Source organism: Fukomys damarensis, unplaced genomic scaffold (genome assembly GCF_012274545.1).
Source record: "Fukomys damarensis isolate Sample0158 unplaced genomic scaffold, DMR_v1.0_HiC HiC_scaffold_33, whole genome shotgun sequence".
Lineage (NCBI taxonomy): Eukaryota > Metazoa > Chordata > Mammalia > Rodentia > Bathyergidae > Fukomys > Fukomys damarensis.
The window spans coordinates 47,114,652-47,127,514 of record NW_022900945.1 but is presented as its reverse complement, the minus strand read 5'-3'; positions in this window follow the sequence as shown (position 1 = coordinate 47,127,514).

The following is a 12,863-nucleotide window of genomic DNA, read 5'->3' as shown; positions in this document are numbered from 1 at the left end:
ACAGAAGCTTTCTTCCCCTCAATAAATATTTCCTACTCTTTAAAAAACATAAGTAGAATGTCCATCCGTAGACAACGGAATGGAATCAGTTTAGGGGCACCCCTGGGCTGAACCTTGTCCTGGCCCAGGAGAGGTATCTCTAGGGAGTGTAGGAGTCCTTTTTCCACCTTCCTAACTTCCCAGCAGATCCCTACCCCAGAGAGGTGTTGATGTGACCCAGCTGAAGACAGGTCTGCTCCCTGAGCAGCGGGAGTCTCTGCTCTTTTGTTCCCCTTGGCTTCTTAGGGAAATGAGCTTCTGTGATTTAACCAAATGTCATGCTTGAATCCCTTTATCAACTCTGCTGTTGAGACCGTGGCCAATTTAGGTCGAAGCAGCCACCTTGACGCTTCCTCCAAGGTTTGCCTGCTCTGATGCACATGCTGGAGTGGAATCTCTTCACTTGCTTGCACCCTAGGTCTGCAGCAGTCCTACTGTAGATAACTCTGGTGTGGTTAGGCTGTTGCTGGCATTAGCATTCTTAAGGCACTCGCTGCCCACTTCACCCCAAAGCATCCTATAAAGTCCACCTTGATCTGAACCTGAAACAAGAGCAAATCAGAGTAGCAGGAAATGCACCCCTTGAGACCACTGCCTTCTGCCACACATCAGACACATAAGCGCTTGCTCTGTTATTCTTTCTCCCAGCCTGTGATTTCCTTCTTCATTCTTTCAATTTGCCTCTACCAGATTAGCTCCTGTTATGGCATTTCATGTTTACATTAATTGGGGTTATTAGGTTCCTATACATAGAACATTTTTATTCTTCTTGTTTTCCCTTCCCTCTTCCTTACCCTTGTTCCCTTGGACAACTTCCCTATTACAAGAGTTCCCTCTCCTTGTCTCTTTCAATCCATCCTTTATCATTTTCTTTGTTTCTACTTTGCCCCACTCAAATAAGAATGCTATACAGTATTTAAGCTTGTGTGTCTGGTTTATTTCACTCTACATTATATTTTCCAGATCACACAGATATCTCAAATGTGTCATTCCTTATAGCTGTGTGATATTCCGTTATACATAGATACCACACTTTCTTTATCCAGTCATCTGTTGATGGGCATACAAGCTGCTCCAATATTTAGCTATTATGAACTGTGTTGTGAGAAACATTGGTATGCATGTATTACTGTAGCATGATGGTTTAAGCTCCTTGGGGAAGATACCTAGCAGGTGGGTAGCTGGGTTGTATAAAATTTCTAATTTTAATTCTTTGAGACCTCTCCATACTTATCTCCATAATGGTTGTACTAGTTTACATTCCCACCAACCATACAGGAAGGTTCCTTTTTCATCACAGCTATGCCAGCGTTTGTTATTGTTTGATTTCCTAGTGATTGCCATTCTTACTGGAGTAAGGTGGAATCTTAGCGTCGTTTCAGTTTCCAATTCTCTAATGGCCAGAGGTGTTGTCTATTTTTTCATATATTTGTTAACCACTTATATTTCTTTCTCTGTGATGCACCTGTTCATTTCCTTGCCCTTTTCTTGATGAGGTCTTTAATTTCAGGTGGTTTAATTTTTTTAGTTCTTTGCATATTCTAGATATCAGTACACTGTCTGAGGAGTTGCTGGAAATTTTTTTCCCATTCTGTAGGTTGTCTTTTCACTGTACTGATGGATTGTCTCATTGTACAGAAGCTTTTTAGCCTGATAGAATCCCATTTGTTGTTTCCTGCTGTTATTTCTTGTGTGACTGAGTTCTGTTTAGAAAATCATTTCCTGCACCTATATCTGCCAGTGTTTTACCTATTTTATCTTCCTGAAGATTTAATGTTTCTGTTTTAATGTTTAGTTATTTGACCCCCAATTCCCATTTTTCTGCCAGCAGTGTTAAGTACTCTAACATATTTTCTCTTTTTCCTTTCTTTCTCACCTAAAAACACCTAACAATACCACTTACGCACACATGCACACAATACTGATATCCTCTAGATAGAATTTTAGTTCTGGGTTCTTTCTGTTTTGTTTTTAGTGCTGGGAATTGAACACAGGGCCCTTGCACATGCCAGGCATATCACCATCCCTAGTTCTCAATTCTCATGAATATTGCTTTTCTTTTATTTTCCTTTCCCTTTTGTTTTCTTAGATAACAATTAATTTTTCTAAGTTATTCAGTCACCTCAACTTAATATTTCTGTAGAACGTGTTCAATTTATTTCCCTCTAATTTGAATATTTCTCCCCAGGGGTTTTCAAAGTAAGTCTTCATGTGGCACAGAGTCTGACATTGTGTATGCCAGGAAATATGGTTGTTATATTCAGGATATTTTTAGTGTCTCCTCACATTTTATGATCAGTTTAGCTGGATAGAAATTTAATGTATAACAATTTTAAAATGTCACTTTGTGGTCTTAGTGAGTTTTAGAGTCACATTCCTGTCTCTGGGACACAGTAAAAGCCAGGGACAAGAATATATGCCCCCCAGGTCACCTCCTCCTCTCCTGCAGCCATCAGTCTCCAACGAAGCCACAGCTATGGAGCCCCAGGACTGACTAAACTTCCCAAAGCCCACCTCTGAATGCATGACATGTTGCAATGACATTTATTTCTAAACTATAACACTTACCTTCTTGAACAATCTAATGTCAATCTAATTCTTACTCTTTTGCATGTGAGCTGCTTTTTCTCTCTGAAAACATTTTGGAACATGCTTTTAGTCTGCAATGATTCTAGTAAATAGAAACATGTCTCATTTTGGGCTTTTCTGTTTCTCCACTTGATAACCCATCATGGACTTGGTTTCTCCTCTTTTTCTTCTTCTTTCTGTGGTATCCCCATTTTTCAGAATGTTGGTATTTTCATCCTTCATATCTCTAGCTTCTTTTTTAAAAATTGATACAGAAAACTTGTATAAATAGCAAAAACCTATAAAGTGTTACAATGTAAAATGGCTTCTGCTATCTCTGACAGCAGTTTGCTTTGTTTAGCTCAGAACTAATAGGCACCAAAGGCACTAATTGCTGAATGAGGCATTTGGTCCCACCCTGAGATAACAGGATGCAGCAGGACCTTGAGCTCTGAAGAGAATGGAGCCACATGATCACAAAAGTGTCGAGATGAAAGAACTCATTGCTAACATTTGCTCCCCTGACTCTGAACACCCCTTCTTACGCACTAGAATAGATAACTAGGTGAATCTTAAAGGTAAACTCCCCTAGCTACAAAGAATTTTATCTGGATTGAAAATTAACTATCCTTTGACTGTGATTTGAACTGTGAGAATGAAATGTAACCACCCAAATGAAGTCAAGGCTGTAAAACCCTATAAAAGGAGGAGTTGTAACCCATTGTGTTGTCGATCCAGGCACAATTTATGTGTGATCAACCCTCATTGCTGAGTAAATTTGTTATTTTATTTCCATTCTGCTGCCTCTCTGTGTGTCACTTACTGATTCCTTCTGTAACACAATCTCTATATTTTTCCTGCCTTAAGTCTTCACAATGCTTCTTAGTTTGTTTTTCAACTATATTGATCCTGCTAATCATCCCTTTTGTTTTAATTGTATTTTTCATACCTGATGTTTCCACTTGGTTGGTCTTCCATCATAGTTCTGATATCCTCCCTGGCTGAGTTCTGATAAGGAATGAATCCATTTTACTGCTGCCCTCTTCCTCCAAAGCTAACTCCTCCAAAATCAGCAAACAACACTACAAAAAGAGAAAAACTGCAGAACACAAAAGGTGTTTCTCACATAGAAGTGAGAAGCCTATGAGCCAGAACATGAACTTGTAAACATCAAGGGCTAGGGGAGAGCAGAGGAACAGTGACACACTCGTTTGTGTCACACACGCACACACACCCTACCCTGGGCCATCACTGTGGTTTGTTAGCTGCAGTACAGCCATGCTGATGATGGAGGAGAAGGTGTGAAGAAAGGTCTTCTGCAAGCAGCACAAACACACACACACACACACACACACACAAAATGTGCAGACCACTGTCATTATTCACACTAGCTCTGGTTTATAAAGTTGCTGCAGACATTGAGTTAGGAAATACTGAAACATTGCTCCCATGAGAAATACAGGGTTAGGTTCTTATGAGTCTCTGATCACAACATCTTCATCAAGTGATCAATATATAACTTTGCTTTATGTGTGTTTCTGCTTAAAGACATACTTGAGATATATTGTTGATGCGTCAACCCTGAATTCATGGCCAGCAGAGCTATAACTCAGGCTTCAGTGAAGCTTGCACAGCATGTGTGGGGCCCATCAGAGTCTTGCTGTGCTCAGGAACACTAGACAATGTTTAGATACCACTATGAACTAAACTGTGTCCCCCCGCTCATGTTGAAACCAGAGTTGTCAATATGACCATATTTGGCGTTAAGCCCTCCAAGAAAATACTTAAAATTGAATGGGTGATAAGGTTGGGGCTCAAATTCAGTTGGACTTCCTTATGGGAAGACGAAGAGGGACCTGGAATGTGCACATGGATAAAGGTCACCTGAGGACCCAGGGAGGAGAGGGTCATCTGCAAGCCAGGAAGAGCAGCTGCACAGAGATCAATGCGCTGTCACCTTGATCTTGGGCTCTTAGCAACCAGAAATGTGAAATAATAAGTTTCTATTGTTTATGTTACCTAGACTTGTTATGGTAGCCCATGTAGGCCAATATAAGCACTATGCTAGAGAGAGAGAGAGAGAGAGAGAGGGAGAGAGGGAGAGAGAGAGCGGGAGGTAGAGAGGGGGAGGGATTGTACTCTCTAAAATGTGTTGGAAATAATCTTTTTTTTTGGTACCGGGGATCAAACTCAGGCCCTTGTGCTGAGCTAAATCCTGACCCTGGAAATAATCTTTAATGCAACAGTACTGAGAGGCGGGACCTTTAATGCGCATGTGGGCTCTGCCCTTGTGCATGGACTAATGTTGCTGTCACGCAAATGGGTTTGTGGAGGATGGGTTAGTGATAAATGCGACTGTCCCGTCTCCCACTCTCATACTTTATATTTTGCCATGGGATTTTTGCATCGTGATAGCCCTTACTAGAGCCAACACTTGATCGTGGACTGCCCAGCCTATAGAAGGAGAGGAAGCAAATCTGTGTTCTTCACTAATTGCCCCGTCTGGGGAATAAGAGCACAAAGTGGACTAAGATGCAAGCTTGCAGGGACTACTGGATTCTTAAGTTATCTATCTATCTATCTATCTATCTATCTATCTATCTATCTATCTATCTATATGTCTTAAACCTTGACCAAAAATCCTGGCCCCAAATGGTGAAAAACAAAGGAAGATTTTGTGTGTTTTTTTTTTTTTTTTTTGGTACTGGGGATCGAACTCAGGACCTTGTGCTTGCAAGGCAGGCGCCGGAACCACTGAGCTAAATCCACAGTGGCAGGTTGTTTTTAAAGCACAGAAAAATAATAGAATATGCAAATGGACTTCCGAGGGCCTCGGGTGGGGGAAGCTGGACCATACATCAGGCACTTAAGTGGAGGCTTAGTGATGACTCAAGAAACAATGTAAGCCCAGAGTCAACCCTGGAACACCACATCCTGAATCAGAGGATTGTCAAGAGCAGTTGCCTTAAAAGCATAAAGTGAGAATCCTACGGTTGGCGTAAGGACGCCCACAGGAGATAAGCCGGGTGGTTATAGTAGTTTCCATTTCTTCTTTTGCTCTCTGCACTGGTGACTTTGTATTTGCAAATGGCTGTCAAGCACAGTGCTTCTGCTGTGGCAAGTTTAGGTGACTTGGGGATTTATTGCTTCACGCGTCTGAAGGCTGACAGTCTGTAATTCAGGTGTGAGCATGTTGGTTCCTGGTGAGTCCTCTCTTCCCGGGTTGCAGATGACCCACCCACTCCTTGCTGGGTCCCCAGGCTACCCCTATCCGTGTGCACATTCCAGGTCCTTCTTTCTCTTCCCATGAGGAAGTCCTGATTCCAAACAGAAGCCCATTACTAAAAATACCTTTCTGAACTCCTCCCACATCTCTCACTCTCCAGAGAGAACTATTTTCAACTTTTTAAACATGATTTTGGTATTTACATCCTAATAATGTGATTGTGTAGTATTTCTTTTCCATTTTAGGCATGATTCTATCCTTTTCCTCTCTAATCCCCCAATTATTTAATGTGGTGGTTTGGGGCAGATGAATAATCAGTGTTTATATTATTAACAATAGTGTAAATGATGCGTACTGCTAGTATGTACGATGACTTGCTGTCCAGAACGAGTTAATTTTTCCCAGTTAATTACTGTCTTTTGTTTGTTGAGTGGTGTCATTTGTACTTATCACAACTTATTCCCACACTCACTGACAGATGTGTAAATCCTTCCTCAGTATGCTCCAACACATCTGGTGTTCTACCAAGTGCTCCTTCGCCAACAACTGTTCTGGATTCTTGCTCCGTCCCATCAGGACTGCTTGACCCCGAAGCTTGCCGTGCGCTGCCCCAGATCCTCCCTTGTGATTTACACCTGCATTCAGGCAGCGCACATTCCTCTAGAAGCCCCCTTGTAAAGGCAGTCAATTAGAGGAAAGTCGTTTTAGAACCATACTCGCCTGCAAATGCTCTTCTTTCCACCTCCCACCTGGTCTAGAGCACTAGGCTGGAAATTGCTCAGAAGTCCAAGAAATCACTTCATTGTCTTTTTGCTTGGGAACAGCTGTCGAGAAGTCCAGCGCCATTGTCTTTCCACTTTAGCTCCCTCGGGTTTTTGAATTTATTTATTTGCTCTTGTTTGGTTGTGCTTTTGCGAGAGTTAAACTAGAATTAAACTAGGCCCTCCAGCACTCTAGGCGAGGGCTCGACCTTTGAATTACATCTCCATCCCTTGCATTCTGCATCCTTGACTCTTTATCCTCTCTTGTCCTCTCTTTGCCCTCAACTCCCACTGCCTTCCCTCCCCGTTTTTCTCTGTGATAGTGTTCTGAAGTTTTACGGTGATATATCGTGGTGTGACCACATTTTCTTTCTTGGTGCTAAGTCCTTAGTGAGCACTCTTTATGTAAAATAGACTTTATTGTTCAGATTCTCAGCAAAATTCAAAAGGAGTTATGGATATTTCCCATGCATCCCCCACCTGCACACATATGTGGCCTCCAGAATGATGTGTTTGCTCCAATAGATGATCCGATGTTGACTCATCATGACCAGCCAGCGTCCACGGGGGATGTCGAGGTTCAATTTTGCGGTTATGGTGTCATGCACCCTACTGGTCTGAGCGAATGGCACAGACAAGTGTCCACCATTTCGGTACCACAGAGTATTCAGTACCGTAAGAATCCTCTGTGGGCCCCCCATCCATCCCGCCCACCTGAGTCCTAGCAAGCCCTGGTCCTTTTACTGTCTCCATGATTTTGCCTTTTCCAGAATGTCACGGAATTGGAATAACATGGCGCAGAGCCTTTTCAGATGGGTTCCTCCCGTTAGGTCCTACGCGTTTGTCCCCTCCACATCATTTCACGGTTTGATAGCTAGTTACCGGTCTTTTAATGTTGAATTTTGTGAGTATGTGCTTGCGGTTCGCGGTATTCACAGTCATCTTGGGGAACGGTCCTGTGAACATACGGCAGCTTGTGTCTGCTTCTTTAATCGCCTTCCTCCCCCTCCCTCCCGCTTCCTCCAACTCCCCTACCCCATTTCTCATTCTTGTTGATATTATTAATCTTAGCTTACGGTACAACGTATAATATTTACATTAGTGGGGATTATTATGATCCATACATGACATATCTTTTTATCTTATTGCATTTATTGGTACTTTTTAGTATATAGTACAGTTACATTCATCATTGGGATCTTGTACCTTTACATAACAGGACTGGGTTCTCATTTTTTCCCCTTACCCCTGCCCTCCCTTTAACCCCTCCACCCTCCCCTAATTACAAAGACCTTGTTTCCATTTTTTCCTTTTCTCACATTTTTTTCTCGTCCCTTATTTCCTTTCCCATACCCTCCCCACTTCCCCTACACCTTTAGCCCTTTTCTTCCTATTTCACATTATCAGTTATACAATTTGGATCTTATTTACACTTTTACACATCAGAGAAACTATTCGGTATTTACACAAGTGTGTCTTATTTATTTCACTTAAGAGTATGGCCTCAATGTGCATCCATTTTCCTATGAATGACTCTAGCTTCTCGTTCTTTATGGCTGAGTAGGATGCCATTTTATAGAAAAACCTCATCTTGCTGGGCATAGTGGCGCACGCCTGTAATCCCAGCATGCAGGAGGCTGAGGCAGGAGGATTGCTGTGAGTTCAAGACCAGCCTGGGCTACATAGTGAGTTCCAGGTCAGTCTCAACTACATAGCGAGACCTGTCTCAAAAAAGAAAAACTGCATTTCCTTTCTCCAGTCTCCAGTTGATGGACATATGAGGTGTTTCCAAGTTTTAGCTGTTACAAACTGTGCCGCTGTAAACATGGGTGTGCCTATACGGCGTATCTTTATTCTATTTATTTCCCTTCCTCTCCTCCTCACCCTTTGCACTTTTCCCGTTGGACCACTTTCCTATTGCAGGGGATCCATCCCCTTTCCCTTTCTGGCTGTCTTTTATTATTCCCTCTTTTTGTACTTCGTCTCACTCAAATGAGAAATACCTAATGGTACTGAAGCTTGTGTGCTGGGTTTATTTTCCTACAACTGTCTCAAATCTGCCATTCTTCACAGCAGAGTAGTATTCTACTATATACAGATACCACATTTTCTTTATCCATTCGTCCGTTGGTGGCTATACAAGCTGTATACAGAATTTAGCTGTTGTGAGCTGTGCTGCTGTAAACAATGATACGCTCGTAGCCCTGTAGTAGGATGTCTTAAGCTTTTTGGGGAAGATATCCAGCAGGGGTGTCACTGGGCCACACGGAATTTCTCATTTCAGTTCTTTGAGAATTCTCCATACTTATTTCCATAATAACTGCACTAGTTTACATTCTCACCCACAACGAAAGAGGATTCCTTTTTCACCACAGCCATGCCAACATTTCTTAGTGTTTGATTTCTTCATGATTCTTCATTCCTTCTGGAGTAAGGTGGCATCTTAGTGTTGTTTTAGTTCATATTTCTCTTACTGCCAGAAATAATAAGCATTTTTTCATATATTTGTTGACCATTGTATTTCTTCTTCTGTGAAGCATCTGTTCATTTCTCTTGCCCGTTTCTTGACTGGATCTTTAATTTCAGGTGGTTTAATTATTTTGAGTTCTTTGTATACTCTATATATTATTCCTCTGAGGAGTAGCTGCAAAATATTTTTCCTATTCTGTAGGTTGTCTCTTCACTCTACTGATTGGCTCTTTGTGGTATGGAAGATTTCTAGACTGATGGAATCGCATCTGTTGATTCTTGCTGTTTTTTCTTGTGCAATTGAGTTCTGTTTAGAAAATCATTTCCTACACCTATGTTTTTAAGTGTGTTACCTATTTTATCTTCCAGAAGGTTTAATGTTTCTATTTTAATGTTTAGTTCTTTGATCTATTTTGATTTTAATTTAGTATATGGTGAGAAATCAGGGTCCAGTTTCAATCTTCTGCAAACAGATAACCAGTGTTCCCAGCACCATTTGTTGAATGGACTGTCTTTCCTTCAACTTTTGGTTGAAGATCACATCTTTGTTGAAGATCAAATAGCTGAATATGTCAGGGGAAGCTTCTGTGTCCTCAATTCTGTTCCATTGATCCATGCATGTGTTCTAGTAACATACCTATTTTATCACTATTGCTTTGTAGGATAGCTAGAAATCAGGTACTGCTATGTCTCTAGTTTTCCTCTTGTTGCCCCCAAATTGCTTTTGCTATTCTTGATCTCTTCTGGTTCCCAATGAATTTTATGATGTTTTTAGATCTGTAATATATGCTGTTGGTATTTTGATTGGGACTGCACTGAATCTGTATAACAGTTTTGGAAGTCTGGCCATTTTGGTTATAATGATTCTACCTATCCAGGAACAGGGATATCTTTCCATTTTCTGGTGTCCTCTTCAATTTCCTTCTTCAGAGTACTGTAGTTTCCTCTAAGAGGTCTTTTACTTCCTTGATTAGGTTAATTCCTATGTATTTCATTTTTCTTGAAGTTACTAGAATGGTATACTTTTTATAATTCCTTCTCCTCCTGTTCATTCTTGATGTACACAAATGCTAATGACTTGTGTATTGATTTTTTATTCTGCTACACTGCTTAAATTCATTATTAATTCAAATTTTTGGTGGAATTCTTTAGGTCTTCTGTATAGAGTATCATGTCATCTGCAAATAATGATGATTTGAGTTCTTTCACCCTTTTGTATCACTTTTATTTATTTATTTTGCCTAATGGCTCTGACTAATGTTTCAAGTACTATGTTGAATATAAGAAGTGATAGTGAATATCCTTATCTTGTTCCTAATTTTAGGGGGAATGCTTTTAGCTTTTCCCCGTTTAGTGTGATGCTGGCTATTGATTTGTCATATGTAGCTTTTTACCACATTCAGGTTTGGTTCTTCTGTACCTGTTTTCTTCAGTATTTTTTATCATGAAAGCGTGTTGGGTTTTGTCAAACCCTTTTGTGCACCTATTGATATGATCATATGGTTTTTTTTTTACCTTGATTCTGTTTATGTAATGTATTATAGTTATTGAATGAATATGTTGAACCATCCTTGAATCTCTGGGATGAAACCTACTTGATCATAATGTATGATATTTTAATAACACACTGCATTCTATTTGCTAATATCTTGTTGAGGATTTTTGCATCTGTGGTCATCAAGGAGATTGCCTTATAGTTTTATTTTTCAGTTGTATCTTTATCCAGTTTGGGGATCAGGGTAATACTGGCTTTCATAAGTGAAGTTGGGAGCACTGCATCCCTTTAATTTCTTTGAAGAGCGTAGGTTGTATTGATAATACAATATCCTTAAAATATTTGTAGAACTCAGCAGTGAATCCATCAGGTCCTGGGCTTCTTTTAGTTGATAGATTATTTATTATTGTAATTTCATTGCTTGTCATTGGATTGATATGCATATTTATGATTATTTGCCATCAGTAAATCTTTATGAGGTGTTTGTTACTATCTCTGGCTCATTTTAAATCTGGTGGTTTGTGTCCTTATTATTCAATTCAAAGAGTTCTTTTATATGTCGAGTAATTGCTATTTCTTTAGCAAACTTTCTCCCAGCCCATATTTGTCTTCTCATTCTCTTGACTGCCTTTTGCAGAGCCACAATTTTTATTTTAAGACAATCTAGTTTATGACTGTTTGCTTTCATGGATCTTGCCTTTGAGGTTGTATGTAAAAAATTATTTCCAAACCCAAAATCATCTACACTTTCTCCTATATAATCTTCAAGAAGTTTTGTAATTTTGTGAAATTTTTTCCTGTTTTTATTTGTTTCGGTTTTGGTGTTTTTATGTCAGGGTCTTTCTGTTTATTCTTATCCATTCTTGAACTCACTAGAGAGACCAGTTTGGCCTTGAACTTGAAATCCTCCTGCCTTGGACTTGGAAGTGCTAAAATTACATCCCTGAGCCACCAAGCCCAGCTTGGTTTTGCATTTTAAATTTAGTTCTACAATCTGTTCCAATTAATTTTTGTGATGGTGTAGGACATGTTAGATTTACTTTATTGCATGTAAATATCCAGCTGTACCATTTGCCGAAAAGATAAAAAGTTCATGGTTTCTCCATGAAATTGTGTTTATTCCTTTTCAAGGATAAGATGATTAAGTTAACATGGAGCTTTTTATGGGCTCCCTCTCCTGTTCCATTGATCTATTTTCCTATTCTTTCATTAATTCCACATTGTCTATAGTGTCTTGAAATCGGACAATATCAGCTCCCAAATTTTGTTCTTCAACAAAATACTACAAGCAGTAAGAGAAAAGAAACAAATCACATACAAAGGAAAGCCCATCAGAATCACAGCAGACTTTTCAACACAAACCCTTGGGGCAAGGAGAGCCTGGAATGAGATATTTCAAGTACTAAAAGAGAACAACCTCCAACCTAGACTGATGTATCCAGCAAAACTCTCTTTCAAAATGGATGGGGAAATGAGACACTTCCACGACAAAGAACACCTGAGAAACTACATGAATACCAAACCAGCACTACAAGCAATTCTAAACAAGGTCCTAGAAAAAGACAATGAAGGCAACAACACCATGAGGCCCAATAGAGCAAATCAAATAGGCAAGGCAAGAAATTAAAAGGAGAAGGTGAAAAAGTAAAAAGAGTCAACAAAAGGCCAATAACATGTCAATAATAAGTCAGTACATATCAGTTATAACCAGCAATGTCTCAACTCACCAATCAAGAGAAATAGACTGTCAAAATGGAATAAGAAGCAAAATCCAACCATATGTTGTATACAAGAAACACACCTAGTGCAAAAAGAAGCCCATAGACTGAAAGTGAAAATATAGAAAACAATTCTTCATGAGACAGGAGCCCAGAAAAAAGCAGGGGTAGCAATCTTATTTGTAGACAAAGTAAATTTCAAACCAAAACTGAATCTAGTATTATTGATGTAGGACAGTACTGTATCATACCTCTATGAATGTAAAATATCTAGTACCTGCTTTATGATACATAGTAGGGACTATGCTTTATCAGAGCTACATTTAATAATATTACTCTAGAATGTTCTCTTTCCAGATGATGATTAAGAGGCTAATAGAAAAAATGGTGCCAGGTACCACAGCAGCAACAGAACTTTGCTGTTCTCTGGATATTATTCTTTTTTTTGGTTTTTTTGGATTTTTTTTAATGGAATGTGCTGAATGTCTATAATTTTGTTCAGATGACTGCAGAACCTGGAAAAGCTGTTGATGCTATTGATGCATAACATACTATTATTAGTCTTTATATATATATATATATATATA